Source organism: Halichondria panicea, chromosome 3 (genome assembly GCF_963675165.1).
Source record: "Halichondria panicea chromosome 3, odHalPani1.1, whole genome shotgun sequence".
Classification (NCBI taxonomy): domain Eukaryota; kingdom Metazoa; phylum Porifera; class Demospongiae; order Suberitida; family Halichondriidae; genus Halichondria; species Halichondria panicea.
In genome coordinates, this window is record NC_087379.1 from 7,551,021 (window position 1) to 7,563,551 (window position 12,531).

General features: G+C 42.5%; 1 protein-coding gene and 1 long non-coding RNA gene across 2 annotated transcripts in view; both read right to left on the reverse strand.

The window, feature by feature from the left end:
* The window catches only part of LOC135334056 (uncharacterized), a 113,059-nt gene that overhangs the window by 83,646 nt on the left and 16,882 nt on the right, over positions 1-12,531 (reverse strand). The window lies entirely within an intron of this gene.
* Positions 606-2,010, reverse strand: LOC135334104 (uncharacterized). Its single transcript, XR_010394204.1, has 3 exons — positions 1,212-2,010; positions 1,051-1,153; positions 606-992 (listed from the first exon to the last, which is right to left on the reverse strand). It is a non-coding gene; the product is annotated as an uncharacterized LOC135334104 (long non-coding RNA).

Genomic DNA, 12,531 nt, shown 5'->3' on the forward strand with positions numbered 1-12,531 from the left:
TTCCACAGCACATGAAGAACTATTAATGGAGCTTACTGTTGGTTCTTGAGGTACGCACACACACTGGTCTGAAATAAAAGAGACAGAATATTCCACAGCACATGTAGAACTATTAATGGAGCTTACTGTTGGTTCTTGAGGTACGCACACACACTGGTCTGAAATCAAAGAGACAGAATATTCTACAGCACATGAAGAACTATTAATGTAGCTTACTGTTGGTTCTTGAGGTACGCACACACACTGGTCTGAAATCAAAGAGACTGAATATTCTACAGCACATGTAGAACTATTAATGAGGCTTACTGTTGGTTCTTGAGGTACGCACACACACTGGTCTGAAATAAAAGAGACAGAATATTCCACAGCACATGTAGAACTATTAATGTAGCTTACTGTTGGTTCTTGAGGTACGCACACACACTGGTCTGAAATCAAAGAGACAGAATATTCTACAGCACATGTAGAACTATTAATGTAGCTTACTGTTGGTTCTTGAGGTACGCACACACACTGGTCTGAAATCAAAGAGACAGAATATTCCACAGCACATGAAGAACTATTAATGGAGCTTACTGTTGGTTCTTGAGGTACGCACACACATGCACTGGTCTGAAATAAAAGAGACAGAATATTCCACAGCACATGTAGAACTATTAATGTAGCTTACTGTTGGTTCTTGAGGTACGCACACACACTGGTCTGAAATCAAAGAGACAGAGTATTCCACAGCACATGTAGAACTATTAATGGAGCTTACTGTTGGTTCTTGAGGTATGCACACACCCTAACCCTAACCATAGAGCCCTGGTCTGAAATTAAAGAGACAGAATATTCCACAGCGCATGCAGAACTATTAATGTAGCTTACTGTTGGTTCTTGAGGTACGCACACACACTGGTCTGAAATCAAAGAGACAGAATATTCCACAGCACATGTAGAACTATTAATGTAGCTTACTGTAGGTTCTTCAGGTACGCACACACACTGGTCTGAAATCAAAGAGACAGAATATTCCACAGCACATGTAGAACTATTAATGGAGCTTACTGTTGGTTCTTGAGGTATGCACACACACTGGTCTGAAATCAAGAGGTTACAAAGTACACAATGGAGCTTACTGTTGGTTATTGAGGTACGCACACACACAGGGCTGAAATAAAAGAGACAGAGTATTCCACAGCACATGTAGAACTATTAATGTAGCTTACTGTTTGGTTCTTGAGGTACGCACACACACTGGTATGAAATCAAGAGGTTACAAAGTACACAATGGAGCTTACTGTTGGTTCTTGAGGTACGCACACACACTGGTCTGAAATCAAGAGGTTACACAGTACACAATGGAGCTTACTGTTGGTTCTTGAGGTACGCACACACACAGGTCTGAAATCAAGAGGTTACAAAGTACACACGTACAATGGAGCTTACTGTTGGTTCTTGAGGTACGCACATACACTGGTCTGAAATCAAGAGGTTACAAAGTACACAATGTAGCTTACTGTTGGTTCTTGAGGTACGCACACACACTGGTCTGAAATAAAAGAGACAGAATATTCCACAGCACATGTAGAACTATTAATGGAGCTTACTGTTGGTTCTTGAGGTACGCACACACACTGGTCTGAAATCAAGAGGTTACAAAGTACACAATGGAGCTTACTGTTGGTTCTTGAGGTACGCACACACACACAGGTCTGAAATCAAGAGGTTACAAAGTACACAATGGAGCTTGCTGTTGGTTCTTGAGGTACGCACACACACGGCTGAAATCAAGAGGTTACAAAGTACACAATGGAGCTTGCTGTTGGTTCTTGAGGTACGCACACACACGGCTGAAATCAAGAGGTTACAAAGTACACAATGGAGCTTGCTGTTGGTTCTTGAGGTACGCACACACACGGCTGAAATCAAGAGGTTACAAAGTACACAATGGAGCTTACTGTTGGTTCTTGAGGTACGCACACATACAGGTCTGAAATCAAGAGGTTACAAAGTACACAATGGAGCTTACTGGGTTATTGAGGTACGCACACACACAGGTCTGAAATCAAGAGGTTACAAAGTACACAATGGAGCTTATTGTTGGTTCTTGAGGTACGCACACACACTGGTCTGAAATCAAGAGGTTACAAAGTACACAATGGAGCTTACTGTTGGTTCTTGAGGTACGCACACACACTGGTCTGAAATCAAGAGGTTACAAAGTACACAATGGAGCTTACTGTTGGTTCTTGAGGTACGCACACACACAGGGCTGATATCAAGAGGTTACAAAGTACACAATGGAGCTTACTGTTGGTTCTTGAGGTACGCACACACACTGGTCTGAAATCAAGAGGTTACAAAGTACACAATGGAGCTTACTGTTGGTTCTTGAGGTACGCACACACACTGGTCTGAAATCAAGAGGTTACAAAGTACACAATGGAGCTTACTGTTGGTTCTTGAGGTACGCACACACACAGGGCTGATATCAAGAGGTTACAAAGTACACAATGGAGCTTACTGTTGGTTCTTGAGGTACGCACACACACTGGTCTGAAATCAAGAGGTTACAAAGTACACAATGGAGCTTACTGTTGGGTTTTGAGGTACGCACACACACTGGTCTGAAATCAAGAGGTTACAAAGTACACAATGGAGCTTACTGTTGGGTTTTGAGGTATGCACATACACAGGTCTGAAATCAAGAGGTTACAAAGTACACAATGGAGCTTACTGTACGTTGGTTCTTGAGGTACGCACACACACAGGGCTGAAATCAAGAGGTTACAAAGTACACACTGGAGCTTACTGTTGGGTTTTGAGGTACGCACACACACAGGTCTGAAATCAAGAGGTTACAAAGTACACAATTAATGGAGCTTACTGTTGGTTCTTGAGGGGCTTGTACTAGAAGTACACACATGACCATTCACAGGTAAGCGTAAAGAAATACGATAATTACAAAGTACACAATTGGAACTTGATAGTGGATGAACTGGTTTGCAATTGACGAGTCACAGCGGCCACCATCACTACGTGTACTGGAGAGACAGGCTCACGAACTGAACCTTCAGAGGCATATGAGCTGAAAGCAAATCAATACAGATCAGGCCAACTATTTGTTAACATGGCAACCTGTGGAAAAGTATTGCACATGCACACAACCATGTACATGACACTGGTTAGCCAGCATGGGCTGCATACAAGCAAGCAACAGACAAGACACAGTACAGTGCCCTGGGGCATATTGATCTTGACACAGGCCAAGACAGGTGCCGTGCTCTTCTTCCTGTCACTGGCAGTATGCAGTGTTTTCCCAACTAAGCAGCTCTGTTGCTCATGTGATCATCTGTTCTTGTAAAAGATATACAGAGAGTGGATAAGTACAATTATAATTATATGTATGACACAGAGTGTTGCCATGGTAGCAACCACAGCCGACAGTTGGTGCTTTGACCCACTGCTGCAATGCTGCTAGATCTATATGATTATAGAGAGCATAGTTCCATAGAGCTTATAAGTGGCAACACACTTAGTCAGTTAAAATTATAACAGGCACTTGATTTGTGCTGTTAATAGCCTAAGCTCGATCTGAGCAACACTGGGAGTGCTGGTTAGGAGGGTTCAAATCTGAGTCACCGTTACGATGATCAGTGATGATATAGGTAACTCAATCATGCAGGCAGTTACTGGCTACAATATACTCACATGTTGCATCATAATGGTGATACACATTGCATGACACATCATATATTGCATGATAAGTACACCACTGGGGTCAATGCAGCAACTCTTGATTAAGGCTTTCAGGCATATATTGTCATTGTCATTGGTTAAGTGACATTCTCCTTTGTTGGGAGTAGTCTGATCTATTAGCCAACATTCAGTAAGAGGCTTTGAATTGGGCAATAGGCACTTCATTTGTGCTCCTGCCATTGGTTAGATAAGCTCGCTCTGAGCAGGACAGTTGGCTTTGCAGCCATTGGTTAGTACAAGAGCTCGCTTTGAGCTGGACTGTCTGAGCTCAGTTGGCTTTGCAGGCATTGGTAAGAGTGAGTGTAGAGCCTAGCATTGACCCCGGGATTAGTATCCCCTGTGTGGTGACTAGTCATGTGATGTGTGCGTGATCATTGCAGAGGCCACCACCACCCGCCACCAATTGCATACAAGCCTCGCCGACAAGACAAACATAGAACAGAAACAAAAAAACTAAACTATCCTAAAAAAGCACAAACAAGATTGAACACAAAGTAAGTAAAGTACGCACGAATGAAAGCTCTTACTCTAAAACAAAAAAAGGTTTTTTTGGTGGTGTTACCCGGTTTTTTTTTGTTGGTTATATTAAGGTGGTTCTAATAATCTTGCATGCATTTAATTGTGATAAAGCCTGATTCTTATAACTTCTATAACGAGTATGTAGGGATATTTATATAAATGTAAGTACACAAAGAAAAATTAAACTGCACAACCACACAGTGGCTGTGCAGAACTACAACTACTAATTGGCCTAAGGGAGAATTTGGTCTGATAACGAACAAAAAAAACAAACACAGTGATTACACAAAAAGAGTATAGTATATATGAATCATTACCCTCACTTTGAGGGTATTAGATCTATACTAATGCTCATGGATCTGATAATCTGGCTGGTGCAAGATTATGTGAAAAGAAAAAAAAAGCTATCTATCTATACCTAACAAATCAAGCTACAAGTGTAGAAACACAAACAAATTGGCCTAACCTAATTAACACAGGCGAGGCAATGCAATGGCTTTGGAGGGGGGCATGCAGATATAGATAGTATGATGGTACCTCAGCTGCAGGGTCGTGAAGAGCGGTAGGAGGTCTCGACGGTTACAGACGAAGGAGTTGAGCTGGCCAGACAATGCTATCTGCAGTCGAATAGACCACTCTACACGAGGGGCTACAAGCTACCTGCAGTCCGAAGCATCCAGCCCACCAGTGCTATTCCATGACTGTTCCAACCACCAATGGAGACAACAAACCCAAACCAAACCCCCATACAGAGGTACAACCATGCACAGAGGCATTACACAGCCAAACCACCTTAGAGGCAAACCCCCTTGCAGAGGAATCACAACCACCTTATATAGAGAGAGGCATACACAACTAAACTCCCTTACAGAGGAATGCACAACCAAACAAACCTCCTTATAGAGAGGCATCAGTACAACCAAGTCCCCTTAGAGAGAGGCATCAGTACAACCAAGCCCCCTTAGAGAGAGGCATCAGTACAACCAAGCCCCCTTAGAGAGAGACATCAGTACAACCAAGCCCCTTTAGAGAGAGGCATCAGTACAACCAAGTCCCCTTAGAGAGGCATCAGTACAACCAAGCCCCCTTAGAGAGAGGTATCAGTACAACCAAGCCCCCTTAGAGAGAGGCATCAGTACAACCCTTAGAGAGAGGCATACACAACTAAACTACCTTACAGAGGAATGCACAACCAAACAAACCTCCTTAGAGAGAGGCATCAGTACAACCTAGTCCCCTTAGAGAGAGGCATCAGTACAACCAAGTCCCCTTAGAGAACTAAACCCCTTACAAGGGAATGCACAACCCCCTTACAGACCAATTAGGAAAACATACCCATGCACAATTAATTTAGACACCAATTCATTGATGAGAGAGACTTGATGAGAGTGAGAGACTTGATGGGAGGGACTTGTAAGAGAGATGTCGACGGAGACGTTGACGGAGACAGGATATAGTTTCGAGCAGCAAACTTGCAGCGCCCGCCATCTTGCAACAGATTACACCTCGAGGCGTAGAGCCAAACATAGCGCAATCATGTATTTTAGCTGCTCAACGCGGTTGCAATGCCTCGAAAATTAACAGCTTCTAACGCAAACAGTTAACTAGCTATCTATACTAGATAAATGCTTCCAGTAATTAATACAATGCATGCATTATAATTATTCTCCCCCATGCAGTTTGCAGTTTTAGAGGGCAGGCAGGTCAAGGGGCAGGCATAAATCCTACAAAAAGGTTGGGATATTTTTTCTCAATTGTTTTTTTTACCTAGGCTTTTAGGACCGTATGAAAAAAAGAGTTAAAAAAGAGATACATCAACAAGCTTAAGAGATACACAAGTCAGTGTAACGTACCAAACAACCAAAGCTCTACAGTAGACACAGTCCCGAGCAGAACAAGCTTAAGCCAACAACATCAACCGACACAAGTACAGCCCACTATCAGAACAACGAGCCCGACAATCAACACAGACAACATCCACCGACACAAGTACAGTCACCAGAACAGCAAGCCACAGAGACACATCATCGACACAAGAGTACAATTCCTAGAACATCAAGCTCCACAGAGACACATCATCGACACAAGTACAATTCCTAGAACATCAAGCTCCACAGAGACACAACACAACGTCCACAGCTAGCTGTAGTCCAGAAGGAGCTTAAAGCAAGGCAATATAATTATTAGCAAATCGTTTATTTTATTAATGGCAGACCACATTACTACAAAATAAATTTAAATTATGGGTAGTGACCTCATAGATAGATATAGTCAGTGTGCATGATATGATATATAGAGTTATAATTATGAGAGTAGAGAGTCAGTGTGCTTCCATGATATACAGTTATAATTATGAGAGTAGAGAGTCAGTGTGCTTCCATGATACAGTTATAATTATGAGAGTAGAGAGTCAGTGCGCTTCCATGATACAGTTATAATTATGAGAGTAGAGAGACAGTGCGCTTCCATGATACAGTTATAATTATGAGAGTAGAGAGTCAGTGCGCTTCCATGATACAGTTATAATTATGAGAGTAGAGAGTCAGTGCGCTTCCATGATACAGTTATAATTATGAGAGTAGAGAGTCAGTGCGCTTCCATGATACAGTTATAATTATGAGAGTAGAGAGACAGTGCGCTTCCATGATACAGTTATAATTATGAGAGTAGAGAGTCAGTGCGCTTCCATGATACAGTTATAATTATGAGAGTAGAGAGTCAGTGCGCTTCCATGATACAGTTATAATTATGAGAGTAGAGAGTCAGTGCGCTTCCATGATACAGTTATAATTATGAGAGTAGAGAGTCAGTGCGCTTCCATGATACAGTTATAATTATGAGAGTAGAGAGACAGTGCGCTTCCATGATACAGTTATAATTATGAGAGTAGAGAGTCAGTGCGCTTCCATGATACAGTTATAATTATGAGAGTAGAGAGTCAATGCGCTTCCATGATACAGTTATAATTATGAGAGTAGAGAGTCAGTGCGCTTCCATGATACAGTTATAATTATGAGAGTAGAGAGTCAGTGCGCTTCCATGATACAGTTATAATTATGAGAGTAGAGAGACAGTGCGCTTCCATGATACAGTTATAATTATGAGAGTAGAGAGTCAGTGCGCTTCCATGATACAGTTATAATTATGAGAGTAGAGAGTCAGTGCGCTTCCATGATACAGTTATAATTATGAGAGTAGAGAGTCAGTGCGCTTCCATGATACAGTTATAATTATGAGAGTAGAGAGTCAGTGCGCTTCCATGATACAGTTATAATTATGAGAGTAGAGAGACAGTGCGCTTCCATGATACAGTTATAATTATGAGAGTAGAGAGACAGTGCGCTTCCATGATACAGTTATAATTATGAGAGTAGAGAGTCAGTGTGCTTGCATGCATGATAATATGAGTGTTGTGTTACCATACTTGATCATCCACGATTTTTAGAGTCCTTTGTTTCGATTCATCAGGGGAGGTGACGAGTGTTAAAAGTTTTTCCAGCAACGATGGAGAGTACACCAGGTAGAATAGTCATAGATTGAAGAGTTGTTCAGTATACGGTATATAACCAGGAGTCTTCTGCTTCATCATCATCATCAGGGGGTTGCCACAGTAGACACGTCCCACGCAGTGCTGCGTATAATAATTATAGTGTTCAGATAGAAGTGCTTATATTAGAGTTGTTTGAGAGTTCATTGCACTGCACTGCATATTGATCCAGGGTCTTCGAGATGTTCCATTAGTCCCAGCTGGTTGTCACCGAAAGATGTGCAGTTGTAGATAGATAGCTTAGGATGCACAAAAACAATTGAGAATTGACATACATACATACATTGATGGAAGATGGAGTATGACATGACATGGCATCTTAGCACAAGAATTATAGGAAGAGAATTGTTCGTAATTTATAGAGAAAAAGAAGAATATTATGTTCGGAAGAGAATTGTTCGGAGTTGAGAGAGAGAGAGAAATAATTATGTTATAATTATGGGAAGACAATTGTTCAGTTATGAGAGAAAGAATTGATACAAGATTTAATTATGTTTTTATAGGAAGACAATTGTTCGGTTATGAGAGTAATTATGATATGCACAGACTTGTAGAGGCTACAAAGCTTGGTTACAAAAGGTTTTGTAGAGAGAGATATGAATATCAGCAAATGATAGACTGCAGATGACTCCATGCATGACAGTAATTGATGCACACAATGTTGTAGAATGTGCACAAGCATTAATAATTCAAACTAAAAAGGGTAGCACATGGTCTGCCAATTTTTTTTTTTTTTTTTTACGTCATACGTAATCAGCGAGAGAAAGCCAAATGAAATACTCCATAATTATAGTCAAGAAGAAGCCGTTATACATAACATACAGCAGTAACTAGAGTCACCAAAGAAGTAAGCCAATCCATAATCCAAGTACCATCCCACTAACACTTATATTTATACACAAGAAGAACCTTTACACCGCATAACAACGTAACTACAAATTATAGGCAAGAATTCCCAAGATACAGAACAAATCCATATGCCGGCCAAACAACATCGAAAATCTAGTTTGTATATTTAAAAGAAAAGGTCCCTCCTATATAAGTATGAATTATTGAAACACCCATATAATTATGGCCCCCGCCTGCCCTCAAGCAACTCACTATACAATTATTCCCCCCTCCCCCTGTCCTCAAGTTCATGCGCAGCATCGAAATTTTTCCTGCAAGTATGAAAGGGAAAGAGATGAAATTTACACAAGTATATAAGATGCACAAAATATGAAGTGCATGCATGGCCTTTTAGAAATTTGTTGTAGTACTCTTCACATGTACCTTTTTTTATAGTCGTAATGTAAATTCATTGTTGCGGGTGATCTCTTTCGTTTACGTGATGAACTAGCAGACGGTCCAACGTTGGACCCTGAGCCACTCGGGGTGGTGACGACAGGGCCGCGAGGGGTGGTGACGACAGGGCCGCGAGGGGTGGTGACGACAGGGCAACGAGGGGTGGTGACGACAGGGCCGCGAGGGGTGGTGACGACAGGGCCACGAGGGGTGGTGACGACAGGGCCGCGAGGGGTGGTGACGACAGGGCAACGAGGGGTGGTGACGACAGGGCCGCGAGGGGTGGTGACGACAGGGCCACGAGGGGTGGTGACGACAGGGCCACTTGGGGTGGTGACGACAGGGCAACGAGGGGTGGTGACGACAGGGCCGCGAGGGGTGGTGACGACAGGGCCGCGAGGGGTGGTGACGACAGGGCCACGAGGGGTGGTGACGACAGGGCCACGAGGGGTGGTGACGACAGGGCCACGAGGGGTGGTGACGACAGTTGATCTAGGATTTTCGGCCCCCTCCATAGCACTAGCCGTCGTCAGCCCTCTTAAAGCCTCCTCAACCGTGGGTGGTAAAGGTTGAGGGAGTAGTCCCACGAGTAGATGTACTACTTTTGTTAACGCTCTCTGCAAGAAAAGGACACGGTGAAAAAATAATCAATGATTGTAATACACAATAAAATTAATTTATTTGTAAGGAATTTCTCCTTATTGTAAGGAACTTTCAGTACATACACATGCATGCATGCATGTATTCAACTTACATTTTGTGCCATTAATGATTCTATCATTCTGGTGTCCAATCCTTGTCCTCTCTCTCCCCTCTCTCCTCTCTCTCCACGTTGTCCATCTACACCATTCACACCGTCTACCCCTGGCCTACCATCCACACCGTCCACACCATTCACCCCGTCTACCCCTGGCCTACCATCCACACCTGGCCTACCATCCACACCGTTCACCCCGTCCACACCATTCACACCGTCTACCCCTGGCCTACCATCCACACCGTCCACACCATTCACCCCGTCTACCCCTGCCCTACCATCCACACCATCCATGCCATCAATCCCATCAACACCTGGTGGCCCTGGTGGCCCCCGTGCAACAATGGGGGGAAACCTTACAGCCCTTTGCCACTGGGCATAGGCCAAATCTCTCAGTTGGTGGTCAAGAAATAGCACTGTTGGACTGGAAACGCCGGTGTCTGTAAAATAAGAAACGGAGCAATATAAAATTATTGTTATAAAGTACTTAATGAGCTAATTAATGAATTATGCTGTCCAAGCTACATATTATATTTAATTATAGGCGATAAAATTTCGCAAAGTAAAATCGGAAAATTTACCCGGGAAAACCCATGAATATCATTAAAATCAATCTGTATAAGCATGGGAACTAAATACTACGACAATGTAAAGTTGCATAATTTTACTTACGATGATCAAACTGCAGATGTTCGATGTAGCGTGTAGCCTCGCGCGTAGAGTGGTCCCCGACACCAAGATGAGCTTCACCCTTCCACCAGAACTCAGTCTGTGGGGTGGAAATGAATTGCAAGCTTAAAAAAATAATTGTGTAGCCGTGATAATTTCAGGAGCATATTAGGCTGCAGCAATAGAGTAATACTGCATTTAGACTTACGGTGACCGGACCACTCGGCTGTAGATAGCATTGTGGGCACAAGAACTTGTCTGTGGCCCAACTCCTCTTCCCAAACCGGAGAACGCTCACTATGTGCTTCTTCGTTATCGGCTGCACAAAAACCATAATTTATTGATTGTACTGGCATAGCTAGAGCATAGCTAGAACATGCATGCATCCTTACTGCTAGCTAGAACAGAACATCTATAGATCTATCATGCAAAACTCACTGGATTGTTGGTGGACCCGTAGTGCAGCTGGGTCTTTGGCAGTCTTGGTGGTGGTGCTGCCGGCGGCGTAACCAGAGGTGCAGAGGCCATTGAGCTTGATAGTTGTTGATTAAACTGATGATAGTTGATGATAGCTGATAGTTTGATGAACTCCCTTGTCAAATTTCTTCACTCCAAACCTCCAAGCCGTTAGACTGAAGAATCCAAGTGCTGCAGCGCCGCATAGACCCCTTTTTCGCCCACGCAATGACCGGATGTTAATTTTACATCCTGCAATAGATTACAATCCTGAAAGCTGCTGGTCTACTCAGACTACTGCTCTGTAACTCTTAATCAGGTGCCTTTTGACTTCTAATTATCCTCACTTGTGCTCCATCCATCACATATAGTATGTCTTACTGTACTGTGTAAGCATGCACTGCCATGCTAAGTTATTCTGTGTTTTTGTTTGTGTTCTCATTCAAATTCAATCAATTCTTTGCTGTATCAAGATATACAATATACATACTAACTTATGAGTTTGTTTGATTCCCTGCAGATGTGCAAGTATAGGCTGACTACTTGGACAGTGCAGCTCAGTTTTGAGGTCTCTTCTGTTGAATATCTCAATGTGGCCATGCCAGACAACAAGACAGTATACTGCACTGAGGATGATAGCTACCAGAGTTCCAGTCATGGAAGTCTAGCAATGTGGTATGTATAATAAATGTCAGTGGACCCTGTACTTCTTTAGATCTGTACAGTCATGCAGACAGTCATGATAATTATGGTGTATGGTGCTTTGCAAATGTAAGGAATTGCCTACAAGCTATAGCTAGATCTAGGGGTCACACCTGGCTACTGCACTGCACTGGTGTTCATGTAAATAGTACAAGACTTGTTAGGTCTAGACCAGCACGTTTTAAGGAATTTACTATAATACTTAAAATGTATTTGACTCCTTGTCTTAATAATGTAAATGCATGAGGGCAGGAGTGCACTCCTGACGAGGGACACAATTCACTGTGTCTATTATTCATAGTCTTCTCACTAACAACCATGGATGGTGGCTGATTTACACGCCAGGAAGTATAATTATATGTCTTTGGCACAGCATATAATACAAGTATCTCTGTCAACACAAGCACCTACAGCTCCAAATTACAGCTGAAGCGCACTCATTCATGGTTCTTATGTCTTCTTCTTCCTCAGGCTTTATGGTATAGCTGATTCTATGGATAATTGGTGGTAGTGCAATATTAGTGTAGAGGTGTGTAATATTATGTGCAGTATAATAGTTATAGCCATTTATTCACTAATTAATGATTGTCTCCCTGGCATGCATTCTTTACGTACAGGGAACTCTAACTGCTGTCTATCATGTGATCATGATATGGTCATGCATTGTGAGCGTGCTGCATGGTCACATGATGGATTGGTTCGGGATCCGGCGAAGCACCCCTCTGTCTGACTGTCTGTGGATGTATGCATGTGTCTACTGGATATAATAATTATGGATTAATTATGGCTAGCTAGATAATTCTTTGATCGCAATATAGAATATATGTTAATTCTGAATTTTGTTCTTGTAATT